The following is a 24,820-nucleotide window of genomic DNA, read 5'->3' on the forward strand; positions in this document are numbered from 1 at the left end:
TTGCAGTCCGTTTATATATTATTTGCTAGTTTACCCTCAAAGTTTATTTTCTTCCTCTTTTTTTTGGTCAAACCAACTTTGTTGGTTTTTAAAACTTTCCCAAACCTCTGGCTTACCACTAATCTTTGCCACATTGTACATTTTTTATTTCAATTTGATACTATCCTTAACTTCTTTGGTTAACTATGGTTGGTTTATTCCCTTCCTAGAACCCTTCTTCCTCAGAATTTAAGATGGAAGAATTTAAGACAGAAATTAGGAGAATTTTTCTTCTCTTAGAAGGCTGTGCGTATGTGGAATTCTCTTTCCCAGAAAGGAGTGGAGGCTAGGCCACTGAATTTATTCAAGGCAGAGTTAGACAGATTTTTGATAAACAAGGGAGTCAAGGGGAAACGGGGGCAGATAGGAAACTGGAGTTGAGACCACAACCAAATCAGCCGTGATCTCATTGAATGGCGGAGCAGGCTCGAAGGGCTGAATGGCCTACTCCTGCTCTCAAGTTCTATGTTCCTATGTTCTTAAATGTTCAGGAAGTCATTATGACCTCAGGAAGCAGGCTCTATTGGAGATGCACTGATGAAGCCTTCAAATATTCTATTGGAGTTACACTGGGGTTTCTACTTTAACTGGGTTCTTCTGACATCCAGGCTCTTTGTTGAGAAAAAAAAGCCGAAGCTCACGATTCACAAACAGACAAAGTTAGCTGATGTGATGGTTCTACAGAAACCCGTACCCCTGCCACAAGTGCCAATTCAGATGATACCCTTTCATCAATTTGCAGTTTGAGAGGTGTGCCTCCAGGCACCTGGGAGTATGCCACAAGAGAGACATTTTAGTTTCCCCTAGCCATTCTTCCGCCTCATGTCAGATTTCTTGACATAATGACAGTTTAAAAAAAAGCTTTAGACTTGCAAAAGCTATCACAACCCAACCATCAGATGTCAGATGAAACTATATTAGCTTGAATCAGTCTGCAGGAAAATTAATGAGATCTTAGTTTTGCTTGACTAGTTTCTTTTTAAAAAGATTATGAAACCTATCGACATTAATATCTCTCACCAAATTATTTTATGCAGCAGAGAAATGTGCTGCCCTGACAACGAGTACAGGCCTTTAATAGCTTTTTAGAAATGAATTGAGATGGTTTGTTAGCATTCAGTATTGATTCAATTAAAAGATTAATAAGATGTTGCACAGTAGATACGCTCTTACTGATATTTTCTTAAACACTTTGGATTTGGAGGCAGTGCTGAGGAATGCACTAAAGAAAGCAATAATGTTGTATATAAAAATCGATGATCTTGTCAACTAACAAACCCAACCATCCATGAACAAATCCCTAAGAGAAACTAACCTATGACTTTCTGCAAAGCTGTATTCATCCATTTTAAGTAACTTAAATAAAATGTTGTTCAGTCCCACTCGTTTTTCAGTTCATGCACATCTCGTAGCTTAGAGGCTTGATAGCCCAGCTATGCTGCTCTGAGCTGGCCCTAGGAGTGTGTTTGACAGAAATGCAGGAATTACTTTCTTCCAATTTTCCCTCCCTGTTAACTTGCCAGACAAGGTGAGAAATTTGGCAGTTTAAGAAATTCACTCTGTGTCTTCCATTGTACTGGTGCTCCTCCATATTGTGCCAACTGTGAAAGATCTTAAAGGTATCAAATTTTATTGATTCCTTGAAAATGTTGTTATTAGACATTACTAGTGTTATAAATTCATAGAAACCCAATATAGCCATCAAGGTCTGAAAAAGAAGTTCAAGTGTCGATCAAGTCATGACCTCTGGAAAAATAAGTAATAACAGACTACACAACGAGAGTATTGGAATGAGGCAGTTCCATTCCCCACTCCTAAATTATCTCCTAAACTGGTGGATTCATTCCTCCTTTACAACTACACAGCGTGAAGTGAATTTAAAACAACTTGTTATATCTTAAGTCAGCAATGTTATTCAAAAGGAAACAGTAGGTTTGGTTAAAATGATGTATCTCCTTTATAGAATATCCTCTGTTTCAATTTGATTCACAAATCCTTGAAGGTGGTGGGGCAAGTTGAAAGGTGGTTAAGAAAGCATTGAACACAAAAACAAGGAGGTCATGCTAAATCTTTACAAACCACAGTGTCGGCATCAGCTATGGCATGGAGTACAATTCTGCATAGCTCATGATAGGAAGGGGGTCAAAGCCTAGAAAAGGGCACAAGGAGGTTTACAAAAGTGACACCAGAGATGAGGGACTTCAGTTATTGGAGAGACTGGAGCAGCTGGGATTCTTTACCTTCGAGCAGAGAAGGCCTAATGGAGGTATTCAACATTATGAAGGATTTTGATAGATCAAGCAGGGAGAAACTGTTTCATTTGGCAAATGCATCAATAACCAGAGGTCATAGAGTTCAAATAATTGGCAAAAGAAATAGAGGAAAGTGAGAGAAATTGGGCTGAGGTTTGTGGCTAATGGTGAGCTTTGTGGCCGGTGATACAAGTGGGCACAACCCTGCTTCAGCTGGCGGTGGGCCCAGGGCAGCATATTGCTAACAGTGGGCCAATTAAGATGCCACAGCCCAATTAAGAATGGTGGACCACCAAAAAGAGCTGCTGGCTCAGTCAGAGGCCCCTGCAGTTGATGTGTGGGGATCATTGAGCACCGGTGCCACCATTGCCACGAAGGCTATCATTGCCACCGGCAGGACCTGCCATGAACCAGGGAATGTCCATAAAAGAGGGCCCCACAAACCTGCTGGGAGGCTGCTGGGGAGCTGCTGGGTTTCAACCAGTGATGTCCACAAGCGGTGGCAAGCCTTGCCGATGCGGGAAAAATGCCAGCTGAAGTTGGAAGTGACTCTTAAGTGGCTCAATTGACCATTCAGTGGGTGGCCAAGCTGCCAACATTCTCACCAAGTAACCCCCATGTTTTCTGAATCACCTTATCAACTTGCTCTGCCACCTTCAAGGTTTTGTGAATCAAATTGAAACAGAGGTTATTCTATAAAGGAATTGCATTATTGTAACCAAACTTATTGTTTACCTCTGAGTAACATTACTGGTTTAAGATATAAGTTGCTTTAAGTTCTCTTCACATCATACACTGTGTAGTTTTAAAGGGGAAGAAATGCAATATGGCAATTGGCAATATGGCATGGTGGCAGGAAGACATTAGGCACCTCTCCTCATGCTTCTCCCTGCCATTTTGCCTGACCTCCCATCTTTCAGCACATCATCAATGGGCTGGGAAAATTCTGCCCATTGACCTGAAATGTGTAGTGTAAGGGTCTGGCACATATAGGGTTAATGTGGGACTGAGCACAGTACCACCCACACAATGATGTAAAAAGATAACCCAGAACTAGGACCAGTGTGGTATTGAGCAGAGACATGTAAAGACCTAGGCATGGAGATGGCTCTTTACCTGTACCCTTTCCTGTATGTATGTGTATGGCTACAAGTAGTTAATAAAGACTTGCTGTTAACCTACAGAAGACTAGGAAGACTTCTTTAAGAGATAGTGTTCTGTAACCAGCACTGTCCCAACAAAATGCACTACCTGAAATGGTGGTGGAATCAGGTTCCATAAGAACTTTCAAAAGACAATTGAACATGTATTTGATGAGAACTAACTTGCAGGGTCAAAGAGAAAAAACTGGGATGCGGGGTTGAATTGGATAGCTCTTTCATAGAGCCAGTACAATGGACTATAGACTCACCTGTAATGTAAGGATCTATGATTTTAAATATTATCATAATGCATGAAGATGATTGGTAATGTTCAATAATTTATTAATAATACTAATCCCAATTCCTTTAACTGCAAATTTATCATCAAACTACCACTTAATTTGCAACTTGCCCTCAGTAACCAATAAACAAGCACATGTTAACTCAAACTGACCAGATTAATTTATCAGTGAACAATTGTGTCTCTTAAAAAGACATGTTTACCTTTTCATGAGGCAGAAATTTCCCCCCGTTGGGGGGGTTGTGTGGGGGCGGGGGTGGGTGCGAACCTGATTGGCACCCCCAATTGGGGCCGCGCTGCCATTTTACATGGGTGGGCCAATTAAGGTCCACCCAGCATGACATGCGCCCGGAAGTGCTGTGCGCTCCCTGTGCGGGCGGGGTGGGGGGGGATTCCCTGAGTCGGGACCTGCACTCTTTCTGTGCCTCAGGGAGATTAGTTTAAGGTTTAAAAATTTAAATAAAGAAAAGGAAATATTTTAAGACATGTCCCCTCATGTGACAGTGTCACATGAGCTGGGACATGTTCATAAATTTGGATAAGAAATTTTATTTAATTAATGAAACCTTCATGAAACCTTATCCTGCCCGTGGATGAGGTTCCATGAACAATGTGAAGGCCGCCTGGGCTCTTCGCCTGCCCAACTCAACTAAACTCAAGGTTGGACGGGCAGCCCTGTTAATTGCTTTAATGACTGTTAAATAACTTTGACAGTTCGGTGGGTGCACAGCCGACTTGGCTGCGCGCCCGCTGAACTGAAAATTGGCGAGGGGGCCCCGCCCCCGCTTGCTGACCCAAAAATTCTTCCCATGGAGTTTTTGGCTGCCTCAGTCCATAAAGCACACAATGTGTGGAATTTGGTGCCCTCCCTCGAGGCAAGTTTGGTGGCGGGGAGGCATTTAATCATGTGGGAGGGTAATGGCGGGCACCCGGCCACCATTCTGCCTCTGCCCTGATTAAGTCCAGGGCAGGAAAGCTCGTGGACGGCCTTCCCAGCCCACTGCTAATTGAGGACCTTAAGTGGGAAATTAATGCCCACTTATGGGCCTCATCCCATCTCTGCTGATATTAACCCAAGGCAGGCGGGGAAGTCGCCACATGAGAAGCACAAAAAGCAAACCCTGGCATGCTTGCTTGCAAGCTACCAGGGGAGGACTCTCATTGTCAGGCACTCAGTGCTTAATCAAGGGACCCACATTGGGAAGGGATTAGTGTTGTTAATAAACTATTGAATATTGGCATCTCATCGCTGAAAGCCAGCCGCTTGCTCTTGCTACCAGCTGTCTCCCTCTTTCCCATGACCCCCAGCCTATGCCTCCCATCCTGCCCTCACTCAACTGTGGCCTGGGTCCCTCAGTTATTCTGGGCCTCTGGTGGATACACTAGCGGCTGCTACCACCCCTGCCCCAGTGGTGCTGCATGCAATAAAGGGCTGCCAGCCTCTGATTGGACAACAGCCCTAGGGGCGTGGGGGCAGGATTCCTGTCGCCTGGATTAAATTTTGCCCAATGACTCTGTTTTGCAAATAACACATTAGTCACTGGGAATATTTATGCAAAAGTAAAAAGACATCTGCTTCATCATGAGTTTTTGCAATGCAGGTTTTCCTGGGCCATGAGCTTCAAATGATTTTCAGAAGCACATTCACTAAATTGACTGACATCATTCTGTTGGCAAACCTGTCTAAAAAAAAACAGCTTTCCATACAATCTCAATGGAGATGATGTCTTTATAATATTTTCCAACACTTTGGTTCAAAAAATGAACCAGAAAGCACCAACGGACTCTGGTTTTCTGGGAACAATACGGTCAGATTCTGAATAGGATCAGGATATTCAGTAAAGCTAATTACAGGTTCTCTCACCATAATTATGTAACACTCAGTTCAAATGTCAGTCGAGCTTTGATCATTGCTAATCCATTCTGACAGGAAACAGAACCATCAAAAAGTAGCTTCCTACAATTAATAACCAAATAATTTCAAAAATATGATTGAAACAGAGTAATTTCAAAAATATAATTGAAATAGAGTGTTGGAATCAAACAAGGCAACATATTTCATTTTAATGTAGACTTCAATGTAAGCAAATAAGGAAGAAATTATGTAAATATTTAACATGAAAATGAATGTACTTATCATTAAATGTAATAACTTTATGAATCCACATTAAAGTTAAGGCACACAGCTTGGCATCACAGTTTTTATAAATTCTACTTGACATAAAACAACTTGGTCCCTGGAAGCCTCATTCTCAACTGTAAACCAAGTCCATCTCACTCAACAATTACACAAATCCTCACAATTCATCACGACAAGGCTTCTGTCCCCTTTATCAATCTGAACTCCAGGTACTGAAAATCAAACCCAAGTGAATTCTTCACACAACAAAAACAGAATTACCTGGAAAAGCTCAGCAGGTCTGGCAGCATCGGTGGAGAAGAAATCAGTTGACGTTTCGAGTCCTCACGACCCTTCTGCCAAAGGGTCGTGAGGACTCGAAACGTCAACTGATTTCTTCTCCACCGATGCTGCCAGACCTGCTGAGTTTTTCCAGGTAATTCTGTTTTTGTTTTGGATTTCCAGCATCCGCAGTAGCTTTTAGCTTTTTGTTTTTATCCAAGTGAATTCTTCCTTGTATTGAACAGATCTGCCGACCAGATGGGAATCAAGCCAGCTCATCTGGTTGTTTTTCTCTCAACATCACGACAAATAAAGATTAATGCCTAACAATCAGGCAAGGCAAGGCTAAAAAATCTAATTTCGAACTTTGTTATTTTTCAATAGAATACAGGAAAAATGTAAATGAGACTGACATGCTTGCTCCTGAAACATCCAAATGTAACACTCAAGGTCTGAAGACTTCTTAGACAGATGGGCATCCTGAAATAATGCACATTTGTATAGCACTCTTGTGAGGAAACTGACAATTGAATACATTTTTCCAATGATCTTTCTTTTCCATGATTTATTCAGCTGTGTGGACCAATATTACTTTACTGTAACATACTCAAGTGGTCAGAACAATTCTAGTCAAAGCTTTATTTGTCACTAGCTCCCGGGGCAGCGTTTTCTCCCCGTTGGGGGGGGATTATGCAGGTGCGGGCACGGGCAGACGGATTTCTGATCGGTGCCCCCAATTGGGGGTGCACCGCCATTTTGTGTGGGTGGGCCAATTAATGCTCGCCCAGCGTGACGTCCACCCGGAAGTGCTGTGCACTCCCTGTGTGGGCTGTTGGTGGGGGGGGGACGGTATCCCTGAGCCAGGAGTGCATTTTATGGGACTATGTGCTGCCTCAGGGAGATCAGCTCTGATTTAAAACTTTTATTAAACATGTTTAGAAATTTTCCCTGCCATGTTGCCTCATGTGACACTGTCACATGAGTTGGGACATATCCATAAGTTTTATTGAAACCTTTCTTAAAAATTTAAATACCTTCATGAAATCTCATCCCATGGATAAGGTTTCATGCTTTTTCCGAAGCCCGCCAGGGCTCCCAGCCTGCCCATCAACTTTAAGGTTGGACAGGCAAGTCCATTAACGACCTTAATTAGTTTTTCAATGGCCTCAATAGGCTGTTGACAGGTCGGCGGGCACACAGTTGACTCAGCTGCACCCCCGCCGACCTGAAAATGGAAATAATGTGGGGTGATGTCGGGCATTCCACCCGACGTCATCCCACATCGTTTTACGCATCGGCGAGCGGCCCCCGCCCCCACTCACCGACCGGAAGATCCTGCCCATAAGATAATAAGAAGGATTTGAAATTAATGTAGGTGTCGGGGTCTCATCTGCCAGCTGGAGAACAAGTGAGAGCAGCTGTCTCCTCTTTTCAGGATGTCCCACCGCATTAAGTGCCAATCAGACACTTAAATGGGCAGTGGCGGGCCTTCCCTGGGATCAAGGATCCGGGGGGGGTGGCAGAGGTGCTCATGTTGGAAATTACTGGCCAGTCAGAGACCATCATCTCTTCATTGCTCAGCAGCATCACCAGGGAGGTGGTGGCTGTTGCTGGTAATGTACTCACCTGAGGCTCAGGATTGCCAAGGGACCCAGGCCATGGGTGAGTGATGGCAGGAGGGGGATTGCAAGGTGGGGGTCACGGGGGGGAAGGCGGAAAAGGTTCAGCAGCAAGGGCCGGGTGGTTCTCAGCAGGCCCTCTTCCTGATGCCAGGTCCGGCGATCAGGCACTGAGTATCTGATAATGAGGGATCCCTTTCAGAGGCCCACACATCCTCAGCAGGGTTTGATTTTTGGGCCACCTGCTGCTGGATGAATATCAGCAGTGGAGGGATGAGGCCCTTAATTGGGCATGTCAGCGGGCTAGGACCTCGCTCTATATTTTTATAAAATGCATATTTATGTCATCAGTGATACTTAATAAAATTTTTAGAACTGGCAACCGTTTTAAAATAACTGAAGCCATGGCTGGCTATGGCTCAAACAAAAGGAACTTTCCGGCATTCAGAACAGCTGTCACCTCGTTATCTCTGAAGAGACACTAAGGTGAACTGCAGAAGACCAACTTCCAAGGGAATTATACCAAGGCCATTTACATTACTTAAGCCAGGTCTGGCCAATAAAGACTGCCATTCTGCTAGGACAAAGGATTCTGAAACCTCTTTTGAAATTCTTAATGGTTAAAACATTACCAAATTCAAGAACCCAGACTAAGGAATATACATCCTTTGTCCAAGCCAAAGAACAGCTCAGAACCAGAGCTCTGTCCAGATTTAACTGCTTGGCCCCATCTACACTGTTACTACTGGGACTTCTGTACCAGCACGTACAAGACTAATACATCTCTACGTGGCTATGCCATCACGGAAGTCATCTCTACTGGAAAAGTGAATTATCCAGCATCAGTCATCAACCTGCTGATTCCATGAAAGTGTAAACCATTGGACTTTGATTCTGGACTCTGGACTAATGTGAAACAATAATTCTTTATCCTGTGGATTTTGTCCTGTAAACCCCTTTCTTTCTCTTTTCCCCCTTCTTTTAATTCATGAGTGAAAAAAGAGGCTACATTGCAAACCCTCCTCTCGGGTTTGTGTACAAATAAACTACCCCTCTGAGTTTACTCTATCCGGAGTTTGCTGTGGAGTTGTTAATAGCAATTGGATCACAGCAAAACTGAGGGGTTGGGAAAATACGCCACCACTTATAAAGGGGGAAATCAAAATCAAAACACCTTTCTGTTTATGGACGGGTGGTGGGAGGAGAAATCAGTGCTGCATAAATTAACCCCCTCCTGTCCATAACAGGCATTAACTGCCCATATAAAGACCTCAATTGGCGGTGGTGTGGCAAGGCCATTCACGAGCCTTCCTACCACGGACTTAGTTGGGGCAGAGGCAGGAAGGCTACGGGAAGGCAGTGGAGTCCCCACCCGCCACCCTCCTGCCTGATTAAATTAACCCCACCACCACCAAACTCACCATGGGGGAGGGCACTAAATTCCATTCAACGCTAACACATTAATTTAAAAAGTTAATAAAATAAATAGGAAATGGGCCTGTATCTACCTATAAATTCTGACTTTCGTCCTACAAAACGTATTTAAGATAACAGATGAACAGGAGTAGGCCATTTAGCTCCTTGAGCTTGTTAAGTCATCCAATGAGATCATGGATGATCTGCGAGCTAACTCCATCTTTTTCCGATGTCTCTTCACACCTTTGGTTAACAAAAAAAAATCAATCTCAGTTTTACAATTAACAACTGATCTAGCATCAATTGCTGTGAGTTCCAAACTTCTACCACCCTGAGTGTGAAGAAATGTTTTCTAACTCACCCCTGAAAGGCCAGCTCTAAAGTTTAGACTATGCCCCTATCCGGACCCTTAATTTTCTTTGGATCTCCACTGTTTCTAGATTTTCACAAAGCACCATGGTCTATCTGTTTTAGGCCCAAAGTGGATGACCTCACATTTTCCTACATTGAAATCCATTTGCCAGAGTTTTGTTCATTCACTTAATCCTCAATATTTCTTTGTAATTTTACACTTCCAGCTACATTGCTGACAATACTGTCTACCTCTGTGGCAAATGAACAAAACCTTATAAGAAAAGTTGAAAGCCACTTCAGCTGAAGATATGAAGGATGTTTTAGCAATATCCATAACTTTGAGTGGACTGAGCTGATGTAAAATGTTTTTCAGTACTAACACTATATTTTCCACTGCACTTGTAGTTAAGCATGCAATTCGAGAGTAGGATCAACAGAAGTTCCTTACACTTGCCCTGATTGAGTTTTTCAATTTTTAGACAGTAACCATGTTGCATATAAACAAAATTTTGAGTTTAAAAGAAACTCAAAATCACAAGAAGGATACTCTTGGGCCATTGTTTGGCAGCTTGATGTATTTGTTCAGCGGTATGAAGAAAAGTAGATCTCGTTCACTTTATAGATGCTTTTAATCATTCCAGATTGTCAGTCATAAATCCTGTTTACATAGAGCAATTCATGCTGGAATGAATCCAGCGTTGTTTCTCCCTGAAATATTATACTCCTTGAAAACCCTATCGAAGATTACATTTCAGATAGTACTAGCTTAGTTTTCTACTGCAGATTGATTCCAAAAGTCCACTCCAGAATAAAGAATGGTATGTCATCTGTTTGCGAGTATGAACTATTTACATTTTATGGATCGTTCTACATTAATATAAAAGAAACCCAACACAGGAATAAACTCCATTCTAATATAAATTGACATGATTTATCAGCAGAAAAAGAAGATGAATCATGTTCTATATCAGGCATCCAAGCAACTTCCAAATTGGGGCTATTGATGACACATGAACATCAAGCAAATGCTAACATCCTCAAGTATGACAAATCACAAATGTATTAATACTACAATTAGTCAGCTATTTTAAAAGCCTGTGTATTAGAACAAATCATCTTCACAAGCTCCATCTCTTCAAATGGTTATTCTTGCTAGTGTTGAGGCTTTCTTTTAGATTACAGGTCTTGAGTTACAAAATAAGAAAAATGTGGTTGTACTTGTTATTATAATGTGTAGGTACACCTGGATGTGTAGCTCATCAGGCCAGTCACCAAACTTTATAATGCTAAGTGCCAAGGCTTTGTAGGCAGCACAGTATGCCCCAGAGCAATTGGCTCCCCATGGAAGAGGGTCAATGCAATAACCATAGAATTGTGGAATTGTTACAGTACAGAAGGATGCCATTCATCCCGTGTGCCGTGTCTGCTTTCAGCAAGAGCAATTCACTTAGTCCCTTTCCTCTGCCTTTTCCCCATAACCCTGCAAATATTTCCCCCCCAGATAATTATCTAATTCCCTTTTGAATGTGTCAATTGAATCTGCCATACTCTTCAGCAATTCATTCCAGCTTCTAACCATGCACTGCAAAAAGAAATTTTCCTTCATGTCTTTGTTGCTTCTTTTGCTAATCTTAAATCTGTGCCCTCTGGTTCTTGATCCTTTTGCCAACAGAAACAGTTTCTCTTCATTTACTCTTTCCAAATCCCTCATGATTTTGAACACCTCTATCAAATCTCCTTTTAATCTTCTCTTCTTCAAGTAGGACATTCACAGCTTGTTCAATCTATCCACATAGCTGAAGTTCCTCATCCCTGGAACCTTTTCTGTGAATCTTTTCTGTACCTACTCTAATACCTTCACATCCTTAATTATAGTTAAGTCATAATAATAGTTAAATATCTGTTATGTCATTTGGCATACCAGAGTCCAGTTTAATTCCAGGTCCCAAATGAGCTGGGAAAATGGGAATTCCTGGCGTAAGAAGTTCCATGCCCCCTCCCACACACCAAGAACCATCCCTGTGGCATCACTTGTCTTGGAAACAGAGGGTGTATGTTTCACCCTTTACAAATTGACTGGAAAGTCTCAGAAACAGCTTTGGATTTTGTTTCAAACCCATGTTGAAGCAATGAAATTTAGATATGCTGGGAGCAGTGTGGGGTAGGCAGGGAGGGTCCTGTTAGCACACAGGAAAGTTGGAAGTCTGGGTTTCCCTGCACGCTATGGAGCTTTAACTGATTGACAGACTTGGCATCCAATTGGGCGGGAAGCACCCGAACAAGATAAATCCTATCCCTGATTTCAGGGGACGTCCGACCCTGAATGGGAGTCCAATCCTCGACCTTGATGGGAATTGTCCCATTCCAGGGTGGGGATGGCAGTTGAATGGGGTGGCATGGTTTCTGATGGGTGGAGAGCTTGAGCAGGCTGTGAGGAAGCCTCCCGCTTTTCTTGCCACAATAAGAATTCTGTGAAAGTATTTGCCTTCTCCCTTAGTTTGTCTTGCTTCCAGCCTCATTAATGTATTTAACATGTCAACTTGCGACTTGGGAATGGGTCGACTCCACATCATTTATCGCACAGTAAAACCTAGAAGTCGGTGGGTTGGAGCTGGCTTCCTGAGGTGCTTGGAATTTTTTTCCACTTGATCCCCACCAGCACCCAATTTTCCCTGCTCACTGATTTTAAAATTCCCCATAATCTCTGGGAATGTTATACTAAAAGCTGCCCCAGAGAGATGAAGGAATTGTCCTTTGATGATTTATTTATAATCATCCTTTTGAAGACCAGAGATAGATTTTAAGTATTTTTTGAGGGAACTGATCATCTAGGGATCAAATAGTATTTTGGAGATTGCTAGTATTTCATCTTTCAACCCTGCTTGACTGCAAAGAGCCTTGGTAAAAATTCACCTCTGAAACAATAACCACACGAATGGTTATATAAAAAAATGTTCTTGCTCCTGTTCCAAATATTTACAATTAGCAATTAACTTTGATAGTAACACTCAATTTGAGCTCTCTTTGAACATGATAAGTGTAGCTTTACAATTCAAAAACCAATCAATTCTCTATTGTTTTTGATAAGGATTTTTGTATAATACTTTCATAAATAACTATAGATATTGCACTGTGTGCATTGCCTGCTGATATTTTCTTCTGCTCATCCTCCTTATGAAAAAATAGCAAATCAGGACGGCAGTGCTTGTGGTTACATGATTTTCAAAAGATAAACAATGCATTAATTGATCTTTAAAGCATTTTTATGTTGAGCATTTATCACAAGCCTTTACTGAAGAATTCTAATAAAAACAGTTCTGAGCAATTTAATTCCTATGACATCAGCTCAGCAGTGTGACATTGGTTAGCTGGAGTCAGTCATAAGAGACTTAACTACTTCAACTATGAGAATTGTGCATATTTGGCAGTGGCATTTTTTTTAAATTATAGCAATCAAAGATGGCCTAGGAACTCGAGCAGTCTGCACTTGATTCCCAACCAGAAGGTCATCGAGCTGCCTGTCACTCACTCCTTTGTCTTAGTTGGATAAGATTCATCAGTTCTTATCAGTGCTGTAAGCCTAAGTGACAAGGGATAAGAGATATTTCATCCTGGATGGAGGCTGATGAAATTATTATTACTGACAGTGAGAGGGAATCCTTGCCCATTGTGCTGACCTCCCAGACAGAGAATACATCTTGGATAATGTACTGGCATATAAAAAAAAATTAGTTTGTTGCATGCAGATTATGATATGTTTGCTATATATGTCTGAAGTAGTTTATTTCCATGAGGTAGATATTATTTCTGTCAGTAATTCTTCTTAAGTGCTGCATACAGCAACAAATTGCCTATAACAATTTTTGCTCTCTTATACAAGAGAATTTTCATATATACAGTGTTACAAATATGTCTGTTTATAGCTCTGGAACAGAAATAAAGAAAGCTGATAATCTACAAAGAAATGAGAGAAAGGAGAGAGGTATATCTTGGAGTTCCATTAGTATGTTGCACTGATTTTAAAAATGTTTTTATATGGCGTGTGAAACAGAGCAGATCAAACTTGTGCCTCCTCCCTCGAGGCTCATATTGAGCATAAACGCCAACATGGGCTATTTGGGCCAAATGGCCTGTTGCTGTGCTTATAAACACTATATAAGCAATCAGCCATCATTAAACATCCATTTTATTTTCCCTTTATCTCTTGAAGACAGCAGACTGAATTATCTGCTGAAGATGGTTTGACAATGCAGTGGAATATTGCCCACCAACATAAATTTGCCACATCTTTCTGGAGCACTAATTAAGGATGTAGAGCAGGACTATCATTGGAAAGGAGAAAAATTATTTTCTGATACAGCCTTTAAGAGTCTGAGTTAATTAAAAGCAGAGAGGTAGTTGAGACAGTTAGTCAACATCGCAAGAATTGCCACACAGTGTCAGAAGTGGTTCAATGACTGCCCAAGAGTAACTATGTTGTGCCTAGATACTCGTGCCAATACATGTGTATGACTGAGGAGGCTTTCAATACCTCCTTAAAGAAAAGAGAAAGTTGCATTTATGTAGCACCTTTCACAACTTATGGTGTTCCAATATGCTTTACATCCAGTTAAGAACATTGTTTGAAGCATAGGCACTGCTGTAGTACAAGAAATGCAGCAGCTGACGCTTAAATTGCTTTTCAGTGCCAAGTGACAAAGACACGCATTGGCCCAGACTTTATAGTTGTAATACCGAGAAAACTGTTAGCGATCACTACCAATAATTTTCTGGGAAACTGACAGCAACTCTTGGCATTCGCACACACTCTGTTAAAGAGAAAAATCCAGAAGCTGATGTCAGCTATTCCCTGTTCCTTCACAAGGTGCGCTGTTGAAGTCCTTGCAGATGGAAAACAATTCGAAATAACTTAATTGATATGAACTTCCACATTTAATGCTATCCTTCGCGTTGTAAAAATCCGTGAAAATTGTTGAAGCCTTGTTGAATGAGGTGTAACTGGATTCTTAATGGCATACTATGTTCATAATTAGTGCTAAACCACTCTGGCCTCAAAAAACTACTTTTACATTCTAGGCACAACATAGCTACTCTTGGGAGGTCAAATTTCTTCAATGATAATTTTAATTCCTTTCTGGCCACGGGGGCGGTGCCAGATGACTGGAAAACAGCTAATGTGGTTCCGCTATTTAAGAAGGGTTGTAGAGAGAAGCCAGGGAACTACAGGCCAGTGAGTCTCACATCACTGGTAGGGAAACTATTGGAGAAAATTCTGAAGGAGAGAATCTATCCCCACTTGGAGAGGCAAGGTTTGATCAGGGATAGTCAGCATGGCTTTGTCAGAGGGAGGTCATGCCTAACAAATTTGATTGAATTTTTTGAGGAGGTGAGCAGGTGTAGATGAGGGTAGTGCAGTTGATGTAGTTTATATAGATTTCAGCAAAGCCTTTGACAAGGTCCCACAAGGGAGACTTATAAAGAAGGCAAATGCACATGGGATACAGGTAATTTGATAAGGTGGAATCAAAATTGGCTTAGTTCTAGGAGACAGAGGGTGATGACAGAAGGATGCTTTAGTGACAGGAAGCCAGTGTCCAGTGGCATACCACAGGGATCTGTGTTGGGTCTCCTATTATTCGTCATTTATATAAACGACATAGATGACTATGTAGGGGGTAGGATTAATAAGTTTATGGATGACACAAAGATTGGCCGAGTGGTTAGCAGTGAGGCTGAGTGTCTTGGGCCAGAGGAAGATATAGACGGGATGGTCAAATGGGCAGATAAGTGGCAGGTGGAATTTAACCCTGAAAAGTGTGAGGTGATACACTTTGGAAGGAGTAATTTGGCAAGGAAGTATTCAATGAATGGCATGAAACTAGGAAGTTCTGAGGAACAAAGGGACCTTGGCATGTGTGTCCATAGATCTCTGAAGGCGGAGGGGCATGTTAGTGGGGTGGTTAAAAGGGCATATGGGACACTTGCCTTTATCAATCGAGGCATAGATTACAAAAGTAGGGAGGTCATGTTGGAGTTGTATAGAACCTTGGTGAAGTCACAGCTGGAGTACTGTGTGCAGTTCTGGTCGCCACATTATAGGAAGGATGTGATTGCACTGGAGGGGGTGCAGAGGAGATTCACCAGGATGTTGCCTGGGATGAAACATTTAAGTTATGAAGAGAGGTTGGATAGACTTGGGTTGTTTTCGTTGGAGCAGAGAAGACTGAGGGGCGACCTGATCGAGGCATACAAGATTATGAAGGGCATAGATAGGGTGGATAGGGAGCAGCTGTTCCCCTTAGTTGAAGGGTCAGTCACGAGGGGTCACAAGTTCAAGGTGAGGGGCAGGAGGTATGGGGAGAATGTGAGGAAAAGCTTTTTTACCCAGAGGGTGGTGACGGTCTGGAATGCGCTGCCTGGGAGGGTGGTGGAGGCGGGTTGCCTCACATCATTTAAAAAGTACCTGGATGAGCACTTGGCACGTCATAACATTCAAGGCTATGGGCCAAGTGCTGGTAAATGGGATTAGGTAGGTAGGTCAGGTGTTTCTCACGTGTCGATGCAGACTCGATGGGCTGAAGGGCCTCTTCTGCGCTGTGTGATTCTGTGGTTCTGTGATAAAAATTCCATAGATAAAATGGGAGCAGTTTTGGTCAGTTGGCTAGATGGCTAGCTTGTAGTTCAGAATAACACCTACAGCATGGGTTTGATTCCCATTCCAGTTGAGGGAGACTTGGGACCTGTCTCCTTGCCCTGCCCATGAAAGTGGAAGGCAAAGGCAAACCCCCACTGACAAAAGACTGCCAAGAAAATGGCTCAGCATGAAGCATCAACAGACAATGAGCCAAGGACCTGCCTTCAGACAGATCACACACAAATGAATGAATAAAAATTATAATATGCAAATGCTTAAAACCTACTTGTTTTTCTGTAGGTGAGAATTCTCTAATGTCATTAGCTGCATAGCTTGTTTGATGATATCATTGTTGTGGGACATCAGAGATCCCCAACGGCTGCCTCCAGAATGAAGTTAACATCGGGAAAGATGCAATTCACACCATAGAGTTCTCTGGATCTTTGTTGACAGCTTTCTTTGAGATCAACAGCAAGTGCAGTCACTTAGCCACTGCCTGGATAATTTAGGTCAATTATGCAAAGGGTATGCTTTGAAAACACTCAAACACCAACTAACAGCCTTAACTACCAGCTACTGAAATTATATCAAATTAGACAATTCAAATGGACAGCAGTGTCAATTTCCAAAGGCCTGACAGCTTAACCTCTACTTGATTATCTCTCCTTACTTTTGTCCAGAATAATTCTCTCATGTGGAATTTCTGAACCTAGGCATTGAACCCTTATTGTGCTCTGGAGTCCTGAGAAAAACACCAAGTAATTAAACTTTAAACTGTCAATTTTGAACACATTCCATTAAGTGTATATTTCATAATTGATGGTTACTGCTGCCATACAAGTTTAAAAATCCATTTAATTAAAGCAATACAGTTCACCATTTCTTTTCAAGCCCAACATATTTTCATTTACATTACATAGGTTATATGGCACAGAAGCAGGCCATTTGGCCCAACCAGACCATGTTGGTTTTTATGCTCCACTCGAGCTTCTTCCCATCTTTCCTCATCTAAATCTACTATTGTAACCCTCTATTCCTGTCTCCCATGTATGCTTCTCCAGTTTCCCCTTAATTGCATCTATACTATTCGCTTCAACCACTCCCTGTGATAGCAAGTTCCATATTCTCATCACTCTTTGGGTAAAGAAGTTTCTTCTGAGTTTCCTATTGGATTTCTTGATGACTATTTTATATTGATGGCCTTAATTATGATGAGCCCCACAGCAGGAAACATTCTCTATGTATCCACTCTTTCATAATTTTAAAGACCTCGATTAAGTTACCCCTTAGCCTTATTTTTTTGGAAAGAGACCCAACCTGTCAATCCTTTCCTGATATGTATACCTAGGCATTTTTGGTATTATCCTTGCAAATCTTCTCTGCACCCTCTCCAGTGCCTCTATATCCTTTTTATAATAAGGCTCCCAAATCTTCAGTGTGGTCTAGCCAAGTTTCAATACACATTTAGCATAACTTTTTTTTTTTTTTTTGTAAAAATATACTTTATTCATAAAAAATCTTCAATCACATTCAAAACCATTTCAAAAACAACATTACAAGGGTACAATCCAGGTTAAACTTTTACAAAATGTATCACCAGGTGCATCAGTACAAACAATATTACAATCATTTACAGCCTTTCATTTTGATCTGTACAGCCCGAGGGGCTCTAAACAGTTCCCAGTCTCTCGGTGCGCTGTGGTAGAAAGGTCTTAGACAGCGACCCTTCCCCATTGCGCCTTTGCGGCAGCTGCCCCAAGCTTTAGTGCGTCCCTCAGCACGTAGTCCTGGACTTTGGATTGTGCCAGTCCGCAACAATCGGTCGGGGACAACTCTTTGTGCTGGAAGACCAACAAGTTTCGGGCAGACCAAAGCGCGTCTTTCACCGAGTTGATGATCCTCCAGCTGCAGTCGATGTTTGTCTCGGTGTGTGTCCCTGGGAACAGCCCGTAGAGCACAGAGTCCTGTGTCACAGAACTGCTCGGGATGAACCTCGACAGCAACCACTGCATCTCTCTCCAGACTTTCTTTGCAAAGGCACAATCCACAAGGAGGTGAACAACGGTCTCTTCCCCACCACAGCCACCTCGAGGGCAACGTGCAGAGGGGGTGAGACTCCTGGCGTGTAGGAAGGATCTGACGGGGAGGGCCTTTCTCACCACCAGCCAAGCTACGTCTTGGTGCTTGTTGGAAAGTTCTGGCGATGAGGCATTCTGCCAAATGACTTTGACAGTCTGCTCGGGGAACCATCCCACAGGGTCCACCCTCTCCTTTTCCCTCAGGGCCTCTAGGACGTTACGTGCTGACCACTGCCTGATGGACTTGTGGTCAAAGGTGTTTTTCTGCATAAATTTTTCCACCAGGGACAGGTGGTACGGCACGGTCCAACTACTTGGAGCGTTCCGCGGCAGCGTGGCCAGACCCATCCTTCGCAACACCGGGGACAGGTAGAACCTCAGCACGTAGTGACACTTGGTGTTTGCGTACTGAGGGTCTACGCACCGCTTGATGCAGCCACACACAAAGGTGGCCATCAGTATGAGGGCGATGTTGGGCACGTTTTTTCCCCCTTTATCTAGAGGCTTGTACATCGCGTCCCTGCAGACACGATCCATTTTCGACCTCCAGATAAAGCGGAAGATGGCTCGAGTGATCGCCATCGCGCAGGAGTGTGGAATGGGCCAGACCTGCGCCACGTACAGCAACAGCGAGAGTACCTCACACCTGATGACCAGGTTCTTACCCGCAATGGAGAGGGAGCGTCGCTCCCACATGCCCAGTTTCCTTTTCACCATAGCCACTCGCTCCTTCCAGTTTCTAACGCATGCCCCGGTCCCTCCGAACCATATCCCCAACACCTTCAGGCCGTCAGCCCTGACAGTGAAGGGGACAAAGGATCGGTCAGCCCAGTTCCCAAAGAACATGGCCTCGCTCTTCCCACGATTTACCTTGGCTCCCGAGGCCAGTTCGAACTGGTCGCAGACGTGCATCAGTCTGCGCACCGACAGCGGATCCGAGCAGAAGACGGCGACGTCGTCCATGTACAGGGAGGCTTTTACCTGAGTGCCTCCACTGCCTGGGATCGTCACTCCTCTTATGCCCGGATCCTTCCTGATGGACTCGGCAAAGGGTTCTATGCAGCACACGAAAAGGACAGGCGAGAGAGGACAGCCCTGCCTGACTCCAGATTTAATCGGAAAGCTATCTGTTTCCCACCCATTGATTGAGACTGCGCTACTGATGTTAGTGTAGAGCAGTTGGATCCAATTTCGAATTCCCTCCCCAAAGCCCATTTTGGAGAGCACATCCCCCATGTAGGTGTGCGATATTCTGTCAAAGGCCTTCTCCTGATCCAAGCTGATGAGGCAGGTATCCACACCCCTGTCCTGTACATAGGCAATCGTATCCCTGAGCAGCGCCAGGCTGTCAGAGATCTTCCTGCCTGGCACAGAGCAGGTCTGGTCAGGGTGAATCACCAATTCCAGAGCGGATTTGACCCGGTTGGCGATGACCTTGGACAGAATCTTATAGTCCACATTCAACAGTGAAATGGGTCGCCAATTTCTAATTTCCTCCCTTTCCCCCTTGTGCTTGTAGATGAGGGTGATGATGCCTTTCCTCATGGATTCTGACATGCTGCCGGCCAGGAGCATACTCTCGTACACTTCTAGCAGGTCTGGGCCGATCAAGTTCCACAGAGCCGAATACAACTCCGCCGGCAGGCCGTCGCTTCCGGGGGTTTTACTCTTCTCGAAGGACTCGAGGGCCTTAGTCAGTTCGTCAGGAGTTAGCGGTTTGTCTAGGCTCTCCCGCGTACTGTGGTCTAAGACCTCCGTGATAGAGGACAGGAAGGACTGGGAGGCCGTGCTGTCCGTGGGCTTCACGTCATACAGTCCGGCATAAAAGGATTTGCTGATCCTCAGAATGTCGGACCGTGATGACTTTACTGAGCCGTCTTCTTCCTTCAGGCTGCTGATCACAGAGCGCTCTCTGTGTACCTTTTGGAAGAAGAAACGTGAGCACGTCTCATCCTGCTCCACGGAGCGGACTCTGGAACGGAAGATGATCTTGGAGGCCTCCGAGGCAAAGTGCGAGGCTTGCTGGCCCTTCACCTCTTGGAGCTCCTCCTTGACATCGACCCCCATCGACTGCAGCCGGAGCAGATTCTGCATCTTTTCCTGGAGTCGGGACATTTCCCTCTGTTCCTTTCTAGCTTTCTGGGTGCCTTTGCGGATGAAAAACCTCTTGATGCTTCCCTTGATCACTTCCCACCAGTGTGTCAGGGACTCAAAGAGGGGTTTCACGGTTCTCCAACCTTTGTAATCCCTCTTGAGCTCCTCAATGTTCTCTGGGGTCAGCAGTTGCACATTTAGCTTCCATGCCCCCCTGCCCACCCTCAGGTCTTCCTCCAAGTGGCAGTCCGCCAGTAGGAGGCAGTGGTCAGAGAAGAACACCGGCTTGACTTCGGTGGATCTGACTGTGAATGCACGGGACACAAACAGGAAGTCTATCCTGGAACGAATGGACCCGTCTGGCCGCGACCAGGTGTATCTACGCTGCGCTCCGTCTGCAGGGTTGCTGAAGACGTCGTGCAGCTTGGCATCCTTAACTGTTTCCATCAGGGATCTGGACGTAGCGTCCAATCTGCTTCCGGCCCTGCCGGATCGTCCAGCCGCATCGATGATGCAGTTGAAGTCCCCGCCCAGAATGACCGGCCTGGAGGTCGCCAGCAGCAGTGGGAGCTGCTGAAAAACCTCCAGCCGCTCAGCCCCTTGTGCCGGGCCGTACACGTTAATTAACCGGAGTGGAGCGTTCTTGTACATTACGTCTGCTACCAGGAGTCGCCCGCCCACCACCTCCTTGACCTCGGAGACGGTGAAGTTGCCTCCCCGCAGCAGAATACCCAGGCCGGAGGAACGAGAGTCGTTTCCGCCCGACCAGATCGATGGCCCGTGGGACCACCATCGTGACCATTGCCTGTAGGAGCTGAGGTGCGGTATCGCACACTCCTGCAGAAACAACAGGTCAGCTTTGACCTTGGCTAGGTAGTCCAAGGTCGCAACACATCGCGTAGTAGATTTAATGCTACGCACATTTATGGATACAATCTTTAAACCCATATTAAAGCATTTATTCTCCTACCAAACCCACTGTCTCTGAGAGTCCCAGACCTTTAGTCTGCTCCTTCATACCCGTAGTGAGCTCAAATTCCTTCACTTTGGATGGGCTGAGGTAGATCTCCTTGGCCGTGTTCTGCTCCAGTGGCATCTGGAGGTTCACGTAGTGAGCGGGTTTTGAGATGACCTTTGCTGGAGAAGCTTCTCCAAAACTCACCCCCTCTGGGGGGTTGCTGTTCCCGGCTTCCTGGAGCTGGGGTGCGATGATTGCCTCACTGCTCCCAGATTCCAGGGGCTGTGGTGCACTGGCCTCCTCAGGTTGCGGGCAAAGTTGGGGTGCGCTGGGCTCCTTGTTGTCTCCAATTTTCTGGAGCTCGGGTGTCTCGTCCTCCAACGCCCTGGAGCTTTGCCGCCTCTTCTGTCGGTGCCGCTCTGGCACTTCCTCATCCGAAGAGCTGCTGCCCTTGTCATCCGTGTCGGATGGGAGACGCCTCTTGCCGCTTCTCTGGGAAACGCCTTTGCTTCTTCTTCGCTCCCTCTTACTTTTCTTGTTCTTCACCGTCCGCCACTCCCCCTGCTGCTTTTCCACTGCTGCCTCCTCCTCCATTGATTCGCTGTCCTGAGGACTGGAAGGTTCAGGGGGTAGTGCTGTTGATTGGCTCTCTGTTGCCTCAATCTCTTTCTCCACCTTGTCTCTCTCTGTGTCCTCCTTTGTCCCGTTGAGCTCCCTGGGGGCCTTGGTGGTTGGAGTGACACGGAACCTTTCTTCTGCTTCCCCCTGGTCGGCTTTGGCTGCCTGTGCGTAAGTACGGCAGCGTTTGGGGCAGGTCCTGTAGAGGTGACTTGCCTCGCCACACAGGTTGCAGCACTTGGCCTGTTTGCAGTCTTTTGTCTGGTGCCCTTCCTGTTTGCAGATCTTGCAGAGGGAGGCGCTGCAGTTGGCCGCCACATGGCCAGCCTTGCCGCATGAGCGACAATGCTTGGGTTGCCCAGCGTAGACCAGGTAGCCACGGTTTCCCCCGATTGCGAAACTGGAAGGAGGGTGGAAAATGGCTCCCTTACCATCGGTCTTTAGCGTGACCTTAAACAGGCGTTTGCCTGTCCAGATCCCCAAGTCGTCTCGAATCTCGGTGCCGCTCCCCACCTTATCGAAGTACCTGGTGAGGAAGGTGACCACGTCGGCGACAGGGACGAAGGGGTTGTACACATGCACCATCACCTCACGTTCCCGTTGCAACGGCAGAGAAAAGTGCGGCTCCGCCGTCAGGATCTTCATCTCCGGCAGGTCTCTCTTCTCCTCGAACACCCTCAGGAGCCGGACGCAGTCTGCCACTCGCTTGAACGTCACGTCAAAATAACCACCTTTGCGGGAGTCGTGCAGGGTGAAGATCTCCGTAGCTTGGAAGCCGCACGCCTTCAACAGGATCCTCCTGGTGAAGAAGCCCCGATCCATAGGTGATCCTCCTTCGCTGTGGTTCACCGTGACTCGGACGGTGATAGGTAACCCATGGTATAGATTTGGATTGCGATTGGTTATCGCCCTTCCATCCCGACCTTGCCATGGCAGGACCATGGTGCCGCCCCTGCAACACTTGATCTTAGCCAAAAGGCCGAGAAGCGATCATACTTTCCCTACTTTTCAATCCTATCCCACTAGTAATAAAGCCTAGTGCTTGGTGTGCTTTTTTATCACCTTGCTAACCTGTGGCACATCTTTTAGTGATTGATTTATTTGTACTTCGAGATCCCTTTGTTCCTCAACCCCACCTAGCGACCTCCCTACTTTTCCCACCAAAACGTACTATCTCACATTTATCTGTGTTTAACTTCATTAGCCAATTATTTGCCCATTCTGAAAGTTTATTAATGTCCTCCTGTAATGCAAATTTAGAAATTGAGCTTTTGGTTCCAAAGTCCAAATTGTTATTGTACATTGTGAACAGCAGTGGCCCCCACCACTGATCCTTGTGAAACACTACACCCCACATTCTGTCACTTTGAATACTACCCTCTATTCCCAGTCTCTGCTTTCTGTCTTGAAACCAGCTATCAATCAGTTCTGCCACTTGTCCACTATTCCAAATTCTCTGACTTTATTCATTAGTCTATGATGGAGCACCTTTTCAAAGGCCTTTTGAAAATCCAGAGAAATTACATTTACTGCATTACCATTGTCTACTCTCTCTGTTACCTCTTCAAAAATTTCAATAAGATTGGTCAAGCAAGATCTCACCTTTTGAAATTAATACTGACTATTCATTTTTTTTTTGTTTCTACATGTTCTTCTATTTTTAGTAGGGATTCATTGTGTTTCCTACCACTGAAGTTAAGCTGACTGGTCTATAACTCACTGGACATGTTCTGCCCCCCTTCTTAAATATAGGAATTACATTAACTATCCAGCAGTCTTCTGGCACTACACCTTCTAACAAATTATTAAATATGCATATTATTGTCACTGCTATCTCTTCCCTAAACTGTTTTAAAGTACAATCTTTCACAATGAATAAAAGAACACAGAGCAGGTTGTATAATCAAAATATTGTTCCAACTTGTAGATTTTTCTACCAATTTACATATTTGTGACTTTCTTCCGGTCAGATATCAGCCTTGACTAATTGTTAGCACTCGTACCTTTGAGTCAAAAGATTAAGGGTTCATACCCACTCCAAAGACTTGGGCTAGAATTTTTAGATGGCAGGGAACACATTCCTGCCAACTCCAAGAGTTCCGCTGCCATTTCACACTCTAACGAGTGTTGATTGGCAATAGGCGGGACATCTGCACCCTCACTTGGGAGGAGTCCCACCTTGGAGAGCTGCCAGCCAATCAGATTGGCCGGCAGCTCCTCCGTCCCTCCAGGGACAGTGCTGCAGTGGCCGGAAGAGGCACTGCAAGAAGCTTCCTGAGACTCCCCAAGGAAACCGGAGAAAATGGTGAGTGTCAGGGGTCTGGGCGGGGAGAGTAGGGGAGGTCTGAGGGGTCAGGAGGGGGGCAAATGGGCTCTTGGGGGATAGATTGGGGGGTTGGAGGGAGATCCTCAGGTCACCAGCCTTAAAGGGAGGGAACCGCTAGTCAGAAGGGGGCCTTTGATGGAGGCGTCTACCCGCCCCCCCCTTCCCGTCCAAGGTCGAACTCCCTTCATTTCCGGCCTTTCCCCCCGATCTGTCATCCGCCAGCCTAAAAATTGAGGTTGGGTGGGAAACGGCTCTTAAGTGGGTATTAAGTGGACACTTAAGGGCCTTAATTGGGGTAAGGGTGGACTTCCTGTCTGAGGCCCTGCCCGCGCCAGCATGAAATCAAGGGATGGATGGAATCTGGAGGGCATCCCGTCTGTGCAATTTCACACTGCCCCCAACCACCTCAGAACCCGGCCAAGGGGGCGGTGTAAAATTCTGGTCTTGAGTACATAACCCAGGCTAATATTTCTTAAGGACTGCTGCACCATTTGAGATGCCAACTTTTGGATGAGACTTTAAACAAAGTCTGCCTCTTCAAATGGACATATAAGATCTGACGGCTCCATTCAACAAGAGCAGCGAGTT

At 44.9% G+C, this 24,820-nt stretch overlaps 1 protein-coding gene across 3 annotated transcripts in view; it reads right to left on the reverse strand.

Moving 5' to 3' along the window:
- The window catches only part of c20h10orf90 (chromosome 20 C10orf90 homolog), a 205,660-nt gene that overhangs the window by 170,812 nt on the left and 10,028 nt on the right, over window positions 1-24,820 (reverse strand). The gene's annotated exons all lie outside the window — the stretch shown is intronic.

Source organism: Cetorhinus maximus, chromosome 20 (genome assembly GCF_964194155.1).
Source record: "Cetorhinus maximus chromosome 20, sCetMax3.hap1.1, whole genome shotgun sequence".
In the NCBI taxonomy this organism is placed as follows: Eukaryota; Metazoa; Chordata; class Chondrichthyes; order Lamniformes; family Cetorhinidae; genus Cetorhinus; species Cetorhinus maximus.